Raw genomic sequence first — 16,347 nt, 5'->3', positions numbered from 1 at the left:
TTATTTCGACATATAACAATATCTTAAAAAGCATACATACAATAAGAAAAAATACTTTTCAGTACATTTAAAATAAACCGTAACTTTCTGCTATCAGAAAATGGATCTATAGGTTTTAAAATAAGCATTTAGTTTAAAACAGACCATGGTAAAAAGTGTAATTAAACAATTTGCCTAAGTCTTTTTGACCGGATTCGCCATGCCCACCCAAGGTACTTCGAGGTGGCACATGCGTAAAAAGTACGGGTGTCCGAATAGAGAATCCTTAAAGCCACGTTGCAATGCCTAGTGCCCAGAGTACGACACATAGGTTTAAGCCATTTTGACCGTGGAACCATGTATGCAGGACACTCAAATAAAAAATGGGGGACAGATTCTCTGCGCTGTGGGCAGAAGGGGCACCACGGAGCAGTCTGGTATGGGATTTTCCAGTGACAAGTAAATTCCATTACCGGGAGAAGACCAGTTCTGAATTTAAAGTACAAGGACCTTTCCCACGGGGCTGAAATGGTGTCCAGATACAGTTCTCTATAGGGGGTATCTTTGGACTCCATGAAGTTTCTAGTCGACTTGCATATCGAGGTGGAGGAATTCCTTCTGTTTGTTACCCAATTCCAATAAATTGTCTGAATATCGTTTACAAAACATATATCTCCAAGGGGAGTACTAAACCCAACAAGGCCATATTTTATGGATGAAATTTAGTATTCAACATATTTCTCAGCCAATATTCAGACCAATTTATTCTAGAACCAAACTGCCTACTTACCAACAATGCACCCGTACTCCAGAAATACAATGTAATAAGAAGCTTTGGAATTTGGATATGTAAATTCTTCCTGTTAGGAGACCATTGAGGTTTTAGACTAAGAAAAGGAAATAGTTAATTTACATACTTGTAATGCTGTCCACGGCTCATAACTTTAGCTTTAGTTTTAGCGGGCGGAGCTTGCCTGGCTCCAAGATGGCCACAATAGAGTAAAGCTCCGGCAGGCCGGCTGCTTATCTGCAGGAATCTCGACGCCCTCAGCATGAAAAATAAAATACCAACAAGAACTCAGTACTGCGGAACAACCAGCTTATCCATCGGGGCACTGAAGTCTCTCGGCGGTTCCGCTCGTGGAGGGAATTCCGATGCAGGAGGGCCTAAGGGTGTGGTCACAGCAGAGCACGGCGACCAAGACGGGCCCACTGAGTGAAAAGAGAAGAGCGGAAGGGGAACAGACTGGAGATTTGAGTCCATAACTCGTGAGCGGTTGAAGCAGAGGACCCCCACAACTGTCAGCGAATTGGTGGTGGTCATGAATCTGCTGCGGTCTGTGGAGAGGAGAAGGGTGCGGAGCCAAATGCGGAGCGATATACGCAACAACCGCAGGCCTGAACGAGGCGACTGCACTGTGAAGGCCCAGGTGAACAGACCTGGCACAGCTGTACTCTCAGAAACACAGTGATTAACAAGGCTGAGTGATTCCTACAGTGGAAATAACAGCGCGACTCCTACGTGAGAGACTCACTATATTTGCACATATACACAGGTGTGCGTAAGCCATGGAGAGATTTAGGCACGACTCCGAGGCCAGTGAAAGCTCAGGAATGACTGGATAAGGCCTACAACTATGGGAAGCGGAGGCCAGTTACGTGAAGGCGACAAACCTTACCCAGTTGCTACTCTCTAGTTCTCATTGGTGAGCGCACCACTTCACAGCAAATCAGATATGAGACAAAAATCACCTAGTAGGCCTGCTCTTGGCTCTAGTGAATTTAAAAAGCCACAAGGCGTGGTCACTCAAGATTGGGCTAATGGTGTGGAGGATGACCCCCCAGAAATAATGGGGAGTTGTGAAGACTGATTTGGGGCCAGTAGTGGGTCGACATTTGGGGCTCACCCACTCATCATCGATGAGGAGCCCCTTCCCCAGGGGAACCGGGAAGCACCGCACAGGTTTGCACTACGAGCCTGGGAAGGTCCAGAGAGGCATTTTGACATATTAACCACTGTGCCGAACAGAGACGATCCATCTAGGCCATAGCACATAATCACAAAGCAACATGGGAAAGATGGATAAAACCTAGCCCAAACTCCAATTTGAGTCACGTAAGACCCCCAAGTCCAGAGAGGCCGACTTAAACAACGCAGAGCAGGATTCTGAAGTAGCAGACCCTCCAGCAGACACTGAACTGAAACAGATTCTTGCAGCAATGCACTACAGCCTAACGAAAATCAATGGGAAATAGATGGTTTGACATTCAGAATGGATAGAATGCTGGACAAGTATACAGAGCGGCTGGACACAGTGGAGAGGAGGGTATCAGATGCCGAAGATGTAATACAGTGGAGTCAGCCAAACATCGAACATATGGACAAAAGGCTTCACACCCTAAGAGCAAGGACTGAAAACCTGGATGCACACTCCCGGAGGAACAATCTGCTCATTGTGGGGGTTGCAGAGTTGACTCAAATACAGAACATGGAACTCTTCGTAGAGCAACTCCTGACCACTAATCTGGGTAGAGAAACATACTTGGAGATCTTCGTAGTCAAGCAAGTGCATTGCTCTCTGGCTCTGGGGGTGACCCCCTCCACCCCATCATAGCACTCCTCCTTAATTATAGGGATTGGTATGCAGCACTATGCAAGGCATGCAAACTAAACACTCTGCCACATGAAGGTATGGAATTATCCCTGTATCCAGATTTCACACAACAGGTACAAGAGGCGCGGTGCCTGTTCATCCCAGTCAAAAGGAAGCTTTGTGAACTCCAGCTAGAATATAACATGTTGTACCCAGCTAAGTTGCGTGTCACGACAGAGGGTAAGGCACTCTAGTACACAGACCCAAAGCAAGTATTCCACTTCCTATGCAAAGAAGGGGAACCGGGAGCAGACACAGTTCACGACGCACAAATTTCAGAGAAGGCGGAGAAGCACTGGATGTGGAGGAACAATAGAACAGACTATATATGCCTGGAATTAGGAGAAAATCAGTATAAAAGGAAGTGCAGGTCCCCATGGGACTGGGATTCCCCTACGATGTAGGTCTAAATGCTACTTGAGGCTCGACCTGGTCCTTTTTTCTCTTTCACTTTCATTTGGACCGGCAGAAACATAGCAGTTGACAGAGCCTGAAGGAGAGAGCCCTGTTTGTGGCCCCAGACTCGAGAACATAGGTAAGAATGTTCTGGAGAAGTTATGGGGCACCTCACAAATGCTCTGAGTCCAAAGTATAGACTATACTGGCAGTGAGCCATTCACCTCGAACTGTGAGACTGAATCACCTATTATCACCCTGAAGGGGAGGTACTCGCGGAGGGACTTAGGGAAGACAAAAGGATAGTGTCCCCGTTTTAACTCCTTTCTTATATCCTGATCTCATTAGAACGCGCTGTGGGTGAGATCATATATGTTGCATCACACTCAGCGGCCAGTGCATAGGATAATTGTAGACTTATTTAGCCGGCACCATCCACCCATATGTGTGCACCACCACATGCAAGTTGTAGACTTGGGTTGGTTTTTGTTGGGAGGATACTGGGAAGGGAGGGGCGGGAAATGTTATTGCTATGCAAAGTTGGTGGCCGCATAGTGTGGGAGGGGGGATTTGGGGAATGTAATTTCTTTGATATTGCTAAGAAAAGTTGAAACACACTACAGGATAGAACATGACAGAACTATGAGTATAATGTAAGCGCGATTGGGGACGTAAATCAAGGAGCAGTGGAACACAGTACAGTGCGGTGTACAAAGTTCCTTACTTGAAATGTACGTGATCTTAATGACCACAGGAAAATCAGTAAAGTGGTGGCCTACCTCAAACAACATAAATGGGATTGAGCAGAAATCCAGAGCACACTATGCGTATCAAATAAAATTTCAATCTTTAAGTAGTCATATATATGGGATAGATCAGACCAAACGTAAGTTTTCAAATGTTTTATTCATCAACAGTGTTCTCTTCTCGGGAATCACTGTACCTGTCACTCTAGCCTACACGTGTTTCATCACAGCATGTGGCTGTGAATCTTCAGGGCTGATCTTAATGATCGAGGCGCGTTGTCGGGTGACCGGTGATAATTCCGACCCGGTCCTTATCGGGTAGTTTCTGTTGAAACGAGAACGGCACCGAGGGTATTCGGTTGCCGTCAGTCAAAAAGTTGGGTGTAGGGTTTCACAGCGTAAATAATCAAATATCTGTATATTAGGGCCGTTTGTTGCCCCTTGTTCAAGCTTGGTGCAGCTTCGGTTTCCAAGTGCGGGAACACTTGAACAAGGGGCAACAAACGGCCCTAATATACAGATATTTGATTATTTACGCTGTGAAACCCTACACCCAACTTTTTGACTGACGGCAACCGAATACCCTCGGTGCCGTTCTCGTTTCAACAGAAACTACCCGATAAGGACCGGGTCGGAATTATCACCGGTCACCCGACAACGCGCCTCGATCATTAAGATCAGCCCTGAAGATTCACAGCCACATGCTGTGATGAAACACGTGTAGGCTAGAGTGACAGGTACAGTGATTCCCGAGAAGAGAACACTGTTGATGAATAAAACATTTGAAAACTTACGTTTGGTCTGATCTATCCCATATATATGACTACTTGAAGATTGAAATTTTATTTGATACGCATAGTGTGCTCTGGATTTCTGCTCAATCACAATAAGAGGGGGGTCCCGGAAACCTCTTCTCCTTACAGAGGTTAAGGTTTTCCTCTGGCCAAGAAGCACCTACCTTAAAGCCACGATACTCTGAAACTTTACCGTGAGAAGTTGAGCGCCAAATTTCTGAACACTAAAAAACCTGCTCACAGACTGTACAAAAACATAAATGGGATGTAGCCATATTGCTGGATATACATTTAGCTCCTGATAGCACGGTACTGACACGTCAGCGGCTGCGGGCCATTGTTACGCTGCAGGCTTCTCCTCTCATGTGCGTGGGGCTCTTATATGGATGGACAATAGATCAGGGGTGTATTTGACAGCTATGCAAGCCGATGAAGGAGGTAGATTCACAATAGCCAACTGTTGTAAAGACGACTTAGAGGCAGTATTGGTAGGGATATGTGGACCCAACCATGACGAACCATAGTTCTACTGTTCCCTCAGCGTTCGTCTGCTGCAGTGGAGCGATTTCCCACAAATATGGGGGTGGGGAGATTTCAATTGCTTAATAAATCCAGACTTGAACCGCTCGAAGTGCCCACCCCTCCGCACATCTGCGGTGGCTAAAGCAATGTTGGAAATAGTGGATAACAAAGGCCTACTGCACATATAGAGACATCACAACCCCGAAGACGCAGTGTATACACACTACTCCTCCGTCCATGATATTCACACTTGTATTGACTACTGGATGATATCCATCCAGGAGTCTTGTTCCCTGTAAAATTGTCTGTCAGACACTCCCACGTACTTACTCCGACCACTCCCCTGTGATACTGGGTGTTGAACTTCGGGGACGAAGGATCACCCCGTTCATTTGGTAATTCCCTCCTTAATCCCTGCTGGACTCCTCCTTTAAGGCTGAGCTGGCACAGGCGATAGAAGAATTCTTCATTAATAATGTGGGTCGGTGTCCAGTTTTGCCACAGTCTGGGAAAACTTTAAGGTATACATCAGAGGGGTCATGCTTTCTAAACATGGAGGGGTCCTAAAATCCCTGAAGAACAGACTATCACATCTGGAAGAAGAGATAGCAGGCTTGGAATTGGAACATAGGCACTCAGGGGAAACCAGAATATTAGGGGAAATTAAAACGAAACTGGAATAATACCATGACACAGCCCATGATGAGATTAAACACTAAGGAGGGCTCAGAGCCACTCTGGCGACACGTCTGCATCCAAACTGGGAAAATACAGGGATCACAGGCATATGACACGAATCGGAAAAACTGTGATACTGACCATATGGCAGATAGATTTGTCGTTATTACACTGAGCACATGCATCACACCTGATGAAGCAGCTATAACAGACTCCCTAGGGCGCATAGCAATGACATGCCTCACAACAGAACATAGTGAGCACTTTATGGCAGATACAGGCTGCACTAGCTAATATGAAGGCCGTAAAAGCACCGGGAATGGATGACCGTATAGTGGCCTTCTATAAGGCTTTTCAGGACCTCCTTATTCCACATCTAGTTACACTTTATGAAGAAATGGTAGAGATGGGCATAATGCCCAACTCGGTGTGGGAGGGCTTCATAGTCATGCACCTAAAACCGGGTGTGAGCCCTGATAGCTGTTCCTCATACAGGCTACTGTCTTTATTGAATGTGGACACCAAAATATATGCTAAAGTGTTGGCTAACAGGTTAGCTCATCTGCTGCCGGGGGTAGTACGACCTGAACAGGCAGGATTTGTTCCAGGCCGTAGCTTAATGTAATGTTAAAAGTTTTGTAGGGTGCGATCGCATCACCTTAGATTCTCGTTTTGGCCTCCCTGTTCCAATTTGGACCCGACACATTGTAACAGGGAGGCCCAAACGAGAATCTAAGGTGATGCGATCGCACCCTACAAAACTTTTAACATTGATAAAACGAACAAGCGATATAACAGGCGTGACTCCTAATGAGTGAAAGAGCACCCCAGTTTGCTGCAAAATCGTGTCCACAAAAATTATATTACAAGCTTGGACGGTGGTTCCAATGTGCCAACTGTGGAGCAGAAACCTATCATTAAGGCTCAATACTGCACGAAAATATAAAAAACCAGAACAACGGAGACATTTAGAAATGGATGAATCTAATTTCCTGCAGTTGTCCTATAAGATTTCACATCAATATATGTCTTTGTCCTGATGAAGGTGATAAGATTAACAAACACCGAAACGCCGCGTCGACTGTCTTTTGGACTGTTTTTAAACTTAGTTTTTTTTATTTATTTTATGACTGTGCATATTGTAATGTTTTTAATTGCTTAACCTATACTTAGAGTGTTACCCATATGGGAGGAATTTAATAAACATTATTCCCTTTTACTTAATTGGACTTGTATGTCTAGTAATTAGTGACTCCTTATCCTAGTGTTGTGAGCCCCTGTATAAATCTTGGAGACTGCATAATCATTGAGAATAGCACCAAATATATACACACACTGTTTTTCTCAGTTCTCTCTCTTAGTTCCATGAGGCAATTTTATTACGACATCACAGAGGCAAAGGGTGAACAGGAAGAAGCTATGTGCCTGACAAATACCGGCAACGCATGGGGGGCTGGACATGAACAGATTGGGCAGAATATGTCAGTAAATGGATAAATGGTGATAGGAATGCCGCCAGCCTATGAGGGTGAAGTATATTGGAAAAAGGCATCCCCAAATGGTGGGAATATTGTTTGTATTATTGTAAGCATTATAATGTATTGAAGTTATGCTTATCAATGGAGCCTCAGTCATGTAGCATTATAATTATCGGAACTATGTGTTTCGTCAAAATAAATAATAAAAAATTAAATCTATTTATGCTTGTCTGGTCAGCAATAGTGCTGGAGCAATTTTCAGAGTCGGGGTGCTGCCATTAATGTATCGCTGAAGCCGTAGGGATTGTAAAAGAACCAAGCATCACACGAAAAAACAAGTGTAGCAAAAGTGCTATGCCTTTTGTGTTCTACCCTAGGCCAGGTACATGCAAATGATCATGCCTCATATGGAGCTTGGTATTCCACGTCTTTATTCCTCAGTGTGTAACTGGTAACTGAAACATTCTACATTAAGAATTCATTACCCACCCACTTATGTCACTATTCTATGGAGTCCATCAGGAATCAAAAGGGTCCCCTCATCCCTAACCCACAACACACTACATCTCCCAATTTGTTAAATAAAAAGTACCATTAATACATATATACATTACAACTCTTCAATAAGTCATTTTGGTGCTCAAATCAATTGCCCAGATCTGGTCATGTGGGGTTGCGGAATTACAGGAGAAGTGTCCATGACTGCCACTGGTGACAGAGACACTGGTTCAGTCATTTGGCTCTCCAGACTCTCAGGGTGACAAATCTCACTTCTGATATCGGGAGCTGGCGAAGGTCGAGGTCAGTGCTTGAAATGAGAAGAATCTAGTGTAATGGACTTTCCAGGATGGTGAGCAGTCTCCATTTGTCCCTATCTAGTCACAACCCTTAGTGGGTCAGCATCAAAAGGAGCATCAAACTTGCATTTCCATTTCTGCCTGATGATAACTTGGTCTCCTCTGTTAAACACAGTGCTCCGAGCACCGCAACGCCTATCCGCATAAGTCTGCATGTGGTGTGTGCGAGACGAGTCAGTAGTACGAAGCCTATCAATGTCAAAAGATACCTCATTGGTTCATTGTGGCAACTTGGTGCCCATGGCTCTCCCAAAGATTAAGGTGGTAGGGCTTTCACCTGTGATAGAAAGCGGAGTTGACCTGTCGGCATAAAGTGTAGACTAAAGAACTGATTTGAGTTCAAACCTTTCCAGTACAGCGCGCTAAATGATCTTCTTGAGTGTACTCGTAAATCTCCCGACCACACCATTTGCCTGTGGCCAGAGAGGTGTGCTTTTCTGATGCTTTACATTTAGATGAGTCAGAAAATCTTTAAGCTCAAAACCATTGAAAGGCGGGCCATTGTCAGATTTCAAAATCAAAGAACACCCCAGTTTGCTAAGATAATTTCGAATCCCTAAATGACTCAATCATGAGTAGTTGACAACAGATCTTCCATAAGGGGAAAATGGGAATATTCATCAACAATTACTAGTAGATGATGTCCATTGTCAAGGGGTCCAAAGAAATCCATTGCAATGTTCTCCCATGCATGCTTTGGGAGATCAGACATGTGTAACGGATGCTGGCTTGCCTTGGACGACTAACAGCTGCACAAATGACATGCCTTTAACTAATTTTTAACTCCTTCATCAAGACGTGGAAACCACACTCATCCTGTAGAGCTCGTTTCAAATGAACAACTCAACGTTGTTCCTTATGGGCCAGTTCAATACCTTGTTGTCCCAAACTCTCAGGTATGACAATTTGCGACCCTGGTAAGATGATGCCTTCTGGGGTAACTGAGAGTTCTTCTTGAACATTTTTGAATTTCTGGTATTGACATTCATCATGAAGAGGTCGATTATGTTTTTGCCAGGACTGGTGTGTAATAATGTCTTTGAGTATCAGCAAATCCCTGTCAGTACTTGTGGCAGCAATTATTTGTTGTACTGATATTGCAGTAGGGGCACTGGTCTTCACAATTAAAATTACATAGACGTGTTTCTGACGGCCAGGGGTGAGAGCCTTTGCTCTCAGGTGGTCAGGATCAAAGCCTACTCAGGTAGAGGGTGTTTACACCTATTCCCACAAATGACATGTGAATTAGCATTCCAAGACAGGGGGCTTCAAAGAGCCCACCACTTTTAGCATGCGAATCTGGCTTCCGTCACAGGAGAGGATGCCGACCCCCTGTTCATAGCCTATTTTGCACCTAGGCAAGTGGGAAAATTAGTAGTCAGAGAGGAATGTTCAGCATCAGGCTAGCTCCACCACTGAGCTGGGATACCTGAAGTGAAGACCAAAATTGGAAGTCTGCCATCTTTGTTATAGCAAACTTAGGAAGTCTAGGACAGGGTTATGCCCACTTCCCACAGGAAGTGGTCGTATAGGGGCATAGTAACCCCAGGGGTAAGCAGCCCGTTGGCAAGCACCCTACACTCCTCTAAAAACCAATAATCTAGTATTTAGAGAAGCCCCTGGCACCAGGAATTCAGATGCTGCTGACCTAAAAGAAGAAGGACTGAAGAGCCACAAAAAGCTAAAACTGTGGAAGAAGCAACTGACTTGGTGCTAACCCTGCCGGCCTGTTCGTTTGTCCTGACAATTGCGCCAAAGTCCACTCATCCTGTAAGCTGCTGTGCCTCCAAAAGCCTAGGAGGACTACCAGTGATTCTGCTAAGACTCAGGAACTCCCGTGGAGCAGTGTAGCTGCTTCTCTGCATCCTTGAGTTACCAAAGAAAAAACTGGGTGGACTTGGACCGCGTAAACCTGACACCGGTCAGCACCACCGCGCCCGTTGCTCCAAGTTCGAATTGAAGTGGGATCATTGTGCCAGCGTGGTCCCCCAGCCTTCCAGAGAAGAAGCCCACCTTGGGTTTGCCAGGAGGGGTCTCCTCAACACTAGCAGTAGACTCTTTGTGCAGTCCCCCTTATCGCAAGTGATTCCACTGTGAACAAGCATTTGCAATGCAATAGGTCTTCCATTTGCGAGAGTTTAAGCTATTGGCATTATAAATGACAATGACGTTTATTTATCTGTTTTGATATTTAACACATAAATAAAAGGCATTGTTATTTACAATGCCAATAGCTCAAACTCTTTGAAATGCGAAACCTATTTAATTTCAAAGAAGAGGGGGCCATTGTCCCAGATTGCTTGGAAAGTGAAAGCGCGCATGGTGCGCTAAATGTTGCAGGAGAGCATGTCGTGTCTGCAGTAGGAGAAACTCATTAAAGCAAATAGTGCTCACAGACTAAATAAGACATACCATGTAACAGCAGAAGTACAAGGACCAGTCCTCATAGGACATTACAAAAGAAGAAAAGGCGGTACTAAGGCAGGACTAACAAGCCTATCAAGGAATCAGAAGCCAGCATTTACAAAGGACAATGACACAAGCCAATGAAAAATATGGGCGGAGAGTGGGTGGAGTTTCAAGTCCATACTTAAATGCAGCATGCCTCGCAGAGCAGTGCTTTCCTCGCTGAACAGCGCATGCGCTGCCCAGGCTCGTCCTAAAAACCAGACGCCTCAAGACACCCGTCACCTGTGGCCCGAGTGGAAGTAGACCAAAGGTGTCCCCACATCCCCAATCATCAGGAGACCTGTGGTCCCTTGTTGGTTCAGCCTGACTGGATTCCCTGTCCAAACCGGCAGCCTCTTTCTGAACGGACTGATCCCAATAGGATAACATTGAACAACCGACAATAAAACACACTTCTGCACCCAGATGCCCCAGAGCCTCCCGAGGTGGCCTGTTGGTGTGGCTTTGGACCGTGCCCCATTCTCACTGTAACTCCATGAGTTTGGTCCCATAAGTCGCCGTGAAGTGCCCTAATGCAGCACGTTTTTCTCCCCTTGGGATAACATTTGGCACCCAATGCTGAAACACACCTCTGCACCCGGATGCCCGAGCCTCCCAAGGTGGCCTATTGGTGTGGCCTTGCACCTTGCCCCATACTCACCTTAAGTCCAGGAGATTGGTTCAATAGGTCTCCGTGTAGTGCCCGAATGCAGTACATATTTTCCCTCATAGGATAACATTGGGCACCTGAAGCTGAAAAAAACCTCTGCACCTGGTTGCCCCAGTGCCGTCCGAGCTGACCTGTTAGTGCTGCATTGGACCTGGCCCCATACATACCTTAAGTCCCGTAAGTCACAGTGAAGTACCTGAATTCAGTGTATATTTTTCCTCCATAGGATAACATTGCCACCTCTGAAAATTGCACTGTGTCGCTTTTGAAACCTAAAAGTATTTCTATCTCGAAACGTAATTACCTGATTTTGAATTATCTTGCTGCCAAAACATATATAAAGATAATAGTTATTTTTATAAATTGGTGTGGATCTCCTTATTGAGTCATCTGCATAATTTATTGACTGTGTGTGCATTACAGGTGTATAGCACTCATCTCTGATAAGCCTAAGGTTGCTCGGCCACACTAACCCCTAGAAGAGCACCTTGGGATTGCTAGAGCAAGCCCCTTTCCACTTATAGGGGAATACCTGGACTCTTTGCACAGTATACCTCTTTTTGGTATACTATATAGGGAGCCAGATTCCTACAAATACCATTATTGAACTGAACTAATACCTTTGAAGAGTGATCACAATACCGCTTCTGTAGTTGAATTGAGTCCACCGCTATCAGCTCTTTGAATCAAGGCTGGCGTGTGTGTGATCCGTTCCACTCCTTAACGGTCTCTCTTAGTATATGTTTTAAAAGGAAGCCAGGTCGTCTCTAATTTTTTCATCCTGTCATTAATTATGGCATTGATTTGTACCATGGTGTAGATAATACACACTACTGTTCACTGTAAGGAGAAAACATGAGGGGTCTGGGATGGCCCCATATGTGCAATTGTTAATTTTGTTGCTAGCAACAGATGTGTGATCAAAACTCCCAATGGAGTGGACAATGAGTGTGTAATATTTACACATGAGTCGCCCAGGAGAATTCTGATACGGTCTATGGCGAGATCAATGTTGGAAATTGTTTTAATTTGTGGAAGAATTTCACCCCAGAAATTTTGGATGTGGCTGCCTGTCTATCACACAAGTATGTCCCTTCTTCTCAACAACTCCTCCAGCACAACCTGGGCCTCACAAACATTACTCTGAGCAAGAGCTCTATTTTCTTTTTGTTCCTGGTGTTGCTGCCATTGCCCCTGAAACAGGGAAATTAAGGACAAGGCAAAGATAGCAATTGCTGCTCTTTGATACATTTAACTGATGTCCATGCCCTAAGTGAGCAGAAATGATGCAATAGTTTTGGTGCTTTGGTTCGACGTGGTCGTTTGGACCAATCCCCTTGTCCCACTGCGCTTTCCTCCAAGACCTCCTTGCTGCTCTGACCAGCCTGGGCAACCAGGTAAAGGACAGAAGATTAAGGCAGTTTTCCCGGGGCATCATACCTGTTTCAGCCTTTTAGGAGGAGGGCCTGAACGTCTACCTTCCTCTCTTCCAACACTCAAGTCCTGGATACTTTCAAGTACTGTGCAGTCAGACATGATGAAAGAAATCTCAGAAAAAAGGCATAAACAGATATGGCTGTTCTCATCGATTATAGTTAATAGTGAATAGTGGATAGTTAATCGATTGTGATGCTGCCTCAGCCTAAGTGATTGCCACCAGCACTGTAAGTAGTCAGACAGTCCTGCATTGCCATGCCTATACATATCAGAAATGCCCATGTGGTTGAATAGCCAATTGACAAAGCTGGTGGATGAAAGGAATGCTGCACCTGATTTTGACCATCTTGGTGGTCTTGTTACAGATCAGACACTAGAGTTGGGTATGCCTCCACTGCCAGTAATCAAGGTGAAAAACCTGGGCGTGCTTTTTGACAGCAAGCTCACGTTCCTTGGTCACGCCAATGCCGTGGTTTCGGCCTCTTTCTACACTCTGAGAATGGTGAAGAAACTGCTCCCTTTTCTTCCTCCTACTGCTGGCAAAACCCTAATGTCCTCCTTGGTACTATCCAAGGTGGATTATTGCAATGGCCTTCTGCTCAATGCACAGGAACAAGTGGTGAATAAACTTCAGCTTGTCCAAAATGCCGCTGCAAGGATCCTCATGGGGATTCCAAAATATACCTCTATCTCTCCCACAATTCGGGAGCTTCACTGGCTGCCTATAAGAAGCAGGATAAAGTTTAAAGCCATGTGCATTACTTACAAGGCGCTGAAAAATAATGGGCCTGACTTCTTTAAAAACGCTTTTAAAATCTACAAACCCAGCAGAACACTGCGGTCATCGACGGCCCAACAGCTCCAAATCCCCCCAACAAAAAAGGTGACATGGGGGGAAAGACGTTTTGTAGTGGCGGCATCCAAATTATGGAACCAGGTTCCCTCTCAGATTAAGGAACACACCTCGTTGTTTTCCTTTCGAAAACATCTTAAAACCTGGCTCTTTAACCAGTAACATTCTGTAACCCTCGCAATCTGAAATATGCTAACATTAGCGCCGAGACGCCGTAAGGTATTTGCGCGCTTTAGAAATTTTATAAATAAATAAATAAATAAATAGAGAGCTACAATTAGATTAGGGAAACCTTTGGAATGCCTTTCCTCCAACTGGTGCTTTATGAGAGAAATATGTGGGTGGTGAAGGACTAGAACAATCTAAAGAACAACTATTCTCAGCACCATAATGGAATTTGGGAGGTGACTTGAACGCAACTAAGTTATAAAGAGTGAACTAAGCTGCATAAGCTTAAGGTTGACTGAATGCACATATTAAGCACAAAGCCTGAGGCAGATTATTCATTTCCACCAAGTGGAAGTCCAGGAACACTGAACATGTAGTCAATTCAATTGCCTAGGTAAGACGTCTCTTCAACCAACATGGCTGCACGATACAGTAAGAAATGTACAGTACAATGCTGTTCACCAGCAAGAGTATTGTGGAACACAACAGGGAATTGTATTGATAAACGTAATGGAGCAAGATGACCTGGACTGTGAAATGAGTTGGGATGAATGTTATGGCAAAGTGAGGCATATTCTCCTAATGTACTACCTTTAATTTGTTAATGGATTCTGCTGTGAATAATGCTATACAAATACATAATTTATTTTTTGAGGATATTTGTTTGCACCTTTTCAGGATGTGGTCACAAAATCCAATAAACTCTTTATCCAAAATGGCAAAGAACAGCATTACACACTCAGATTGTTTTAAAGTGGAATGTAACAAAGCCTACAAGCAGACAAATTCATAAAGCATGCCTGGTGCGTCCAGCAAAAGACATGCTTTACCTTTTCAGACACATATTTGAGAAGTCAATTTGGCTTTTCACAAGAAAATCCTCCTTTTGCTGGTAACTCTCCAGGATATGCTGTAGGGACAGAGATGAATGCCTATCACTGGGAATTTCAGCAAGGTGAAGGAGATTCACATCTCCCTATGCATCTGCTTAGGTCTCGCCTAGAGCCCTAATTTACAGTTTTAACTAACAATATTTTCAAAGAGTTAAAGAATCTTTAGAATAATAGTAACATGCTAAAATCCATATTTTTAAGTGAGAAGGTACTCAGACTTCGAGTGACTACAGCAAGCATAATCTTATGAGGCAACCAAAAGAGTTTAAGTTGCCAAAAAAATATGTAGTCCTCCATGTTTCAATTTTAATTTCCAAAAGTCATATGAATGCCCAAGACATTGAAAACCCTCCTTGTAAAAGTAATAGAATGGTGAGTCAAAGGAAGCTGGCCAACTGGCAGGATCGTCTTTCGTCCACCTGTTGAATTTTACGTGCAAATGATAAGAGGTGCGTCTGCTCTTTGCGAACACAAGAAGCACTAAAACCCCTTCTTGAAGGATTTCTGGTGGTCTGGGAAAGACCGCTGTTCCTTTGAGAGGCTAATTTCTTCCGCAAGGGTCTTGAAGGTGCATTTGATATTCCTCACTCTCTGTTCCTTACAAGTGCCATAATCTATTTAGCAAACACAAGCTAGTCTGGCTGATGAGGGGTCACACCCCAACAGCGGTCCGGGATGCTTGTTTCCAGTTCATGGAGGGCCTGGCCTGGCTGTTCGGGCTGGACTGTACCCATGAGGAACAGAGTTGAGACTGATTTGCATATAGCTGGGTCCAAACTGGCGTGGCATAGTGAGCAAAAGAATGATGGATTAAACCCAGATCTGTGACTGGGGGGGTGAGTGTTTGAAGAGTTTCAGCACTCTGTCCATCATCTTGTTGTGTTTGCTAAGTTCACCCTGAGTGGCAAAGGGTATGCTCAGATGTGGGTCCCTTGCATGCTGTGCTACTGGATTCAGGCTAGCCTGGCTGATGAGGGGTAATACACCGAAACCGGTCCCAGGATGCTTATTTCCGGTCCAGGAAGGACCTGGCTTGGCAATTTGGGTTGGACTTTACCCATTACGAACAGGGTCAAGACTGCTTTGCATATGGCTGAGTCCAACCTGGGGTGGCATAGTGAGCAAAAGAAAGATGGATTAAACCCAGATCTGTGACTGGGGGTGGGTGTTTGAAAAGTTTCAGCACTCCGTCCATTATCTTGTTGTGTTTACTATAATCTATTTAGAGCACATATTGGTATGGGGAGGTTTTGATGGGTACTCTTGAGGAACATCCTCAGTTCCTCCATCTGTGAGAAATTAAACAGAGTGAGCTGTGGTACCCAATGCTCCTGGCTGTTGATAATACTTGATCAAGAAGGGTCTGCTAAAAGAGCTGCACCTGTTTGCACAAAACAGTGGACCCTAGTAGTTTGGGTGATCAGGGTAAGGATAGACACAAACTGGAATAGTATTTATGTCCTTTGTCCAGCCGGACAGGAATTTATTTGGCGATGTCCACAATCAGAAAGTAATGTCAAGGTGGCACAGGCCATGACCCACAGTGAACAAGACAAAACAACAAGTATAGGCAAGAACGAGCAAATCGGTCTGTATACTTATAATCAGTGAACAGACTTGATTGTAGTTTGAGTGACCATTGTACATAGTATTCACAAGCATATTCAGTACATATGCTCCTATTGTGTCGACGACGTTTTGATGCCGAAAAAAATGGCATCATCTTCAGGACAAATATATAAATCATGTTTGCCTTGGAATTATAAACAATTGC

General features: G+C 44.5%; 1 long non-coding RNA gene across 1 annotated transcript in view; it reads right to left on the bottom strand.

The window, feature by feature from the left end:
- LOC144781092 (uncharacterized) overlaps positions 1-16,347 on the bottom strand; it is an 875,268-nt gene that overhangs the window by 650,770 nt on the left and 208,151 nt on the right. The window lies entirely within an intron of this gene.

This window comes from Lissotriton helveticus, chromosome 9 (assembly GCF_964261635.1).
Source record: "Lissotriton helveticus chromosome 9, aLisHel1.1, whole genome shotgun sequence".
Classification (NCBI taxonomy): Eukaryota; Metazoa; Chordata; class Amphibia; order Caudata; family Salamandridae; genus Lissotriton; species Lissotriton helveticus.
The sequence above is the reverse complement of the archived record's forward strand: the minus strand, read 5'-3'. Positions and strand labels throughout refer to the sequence as shown.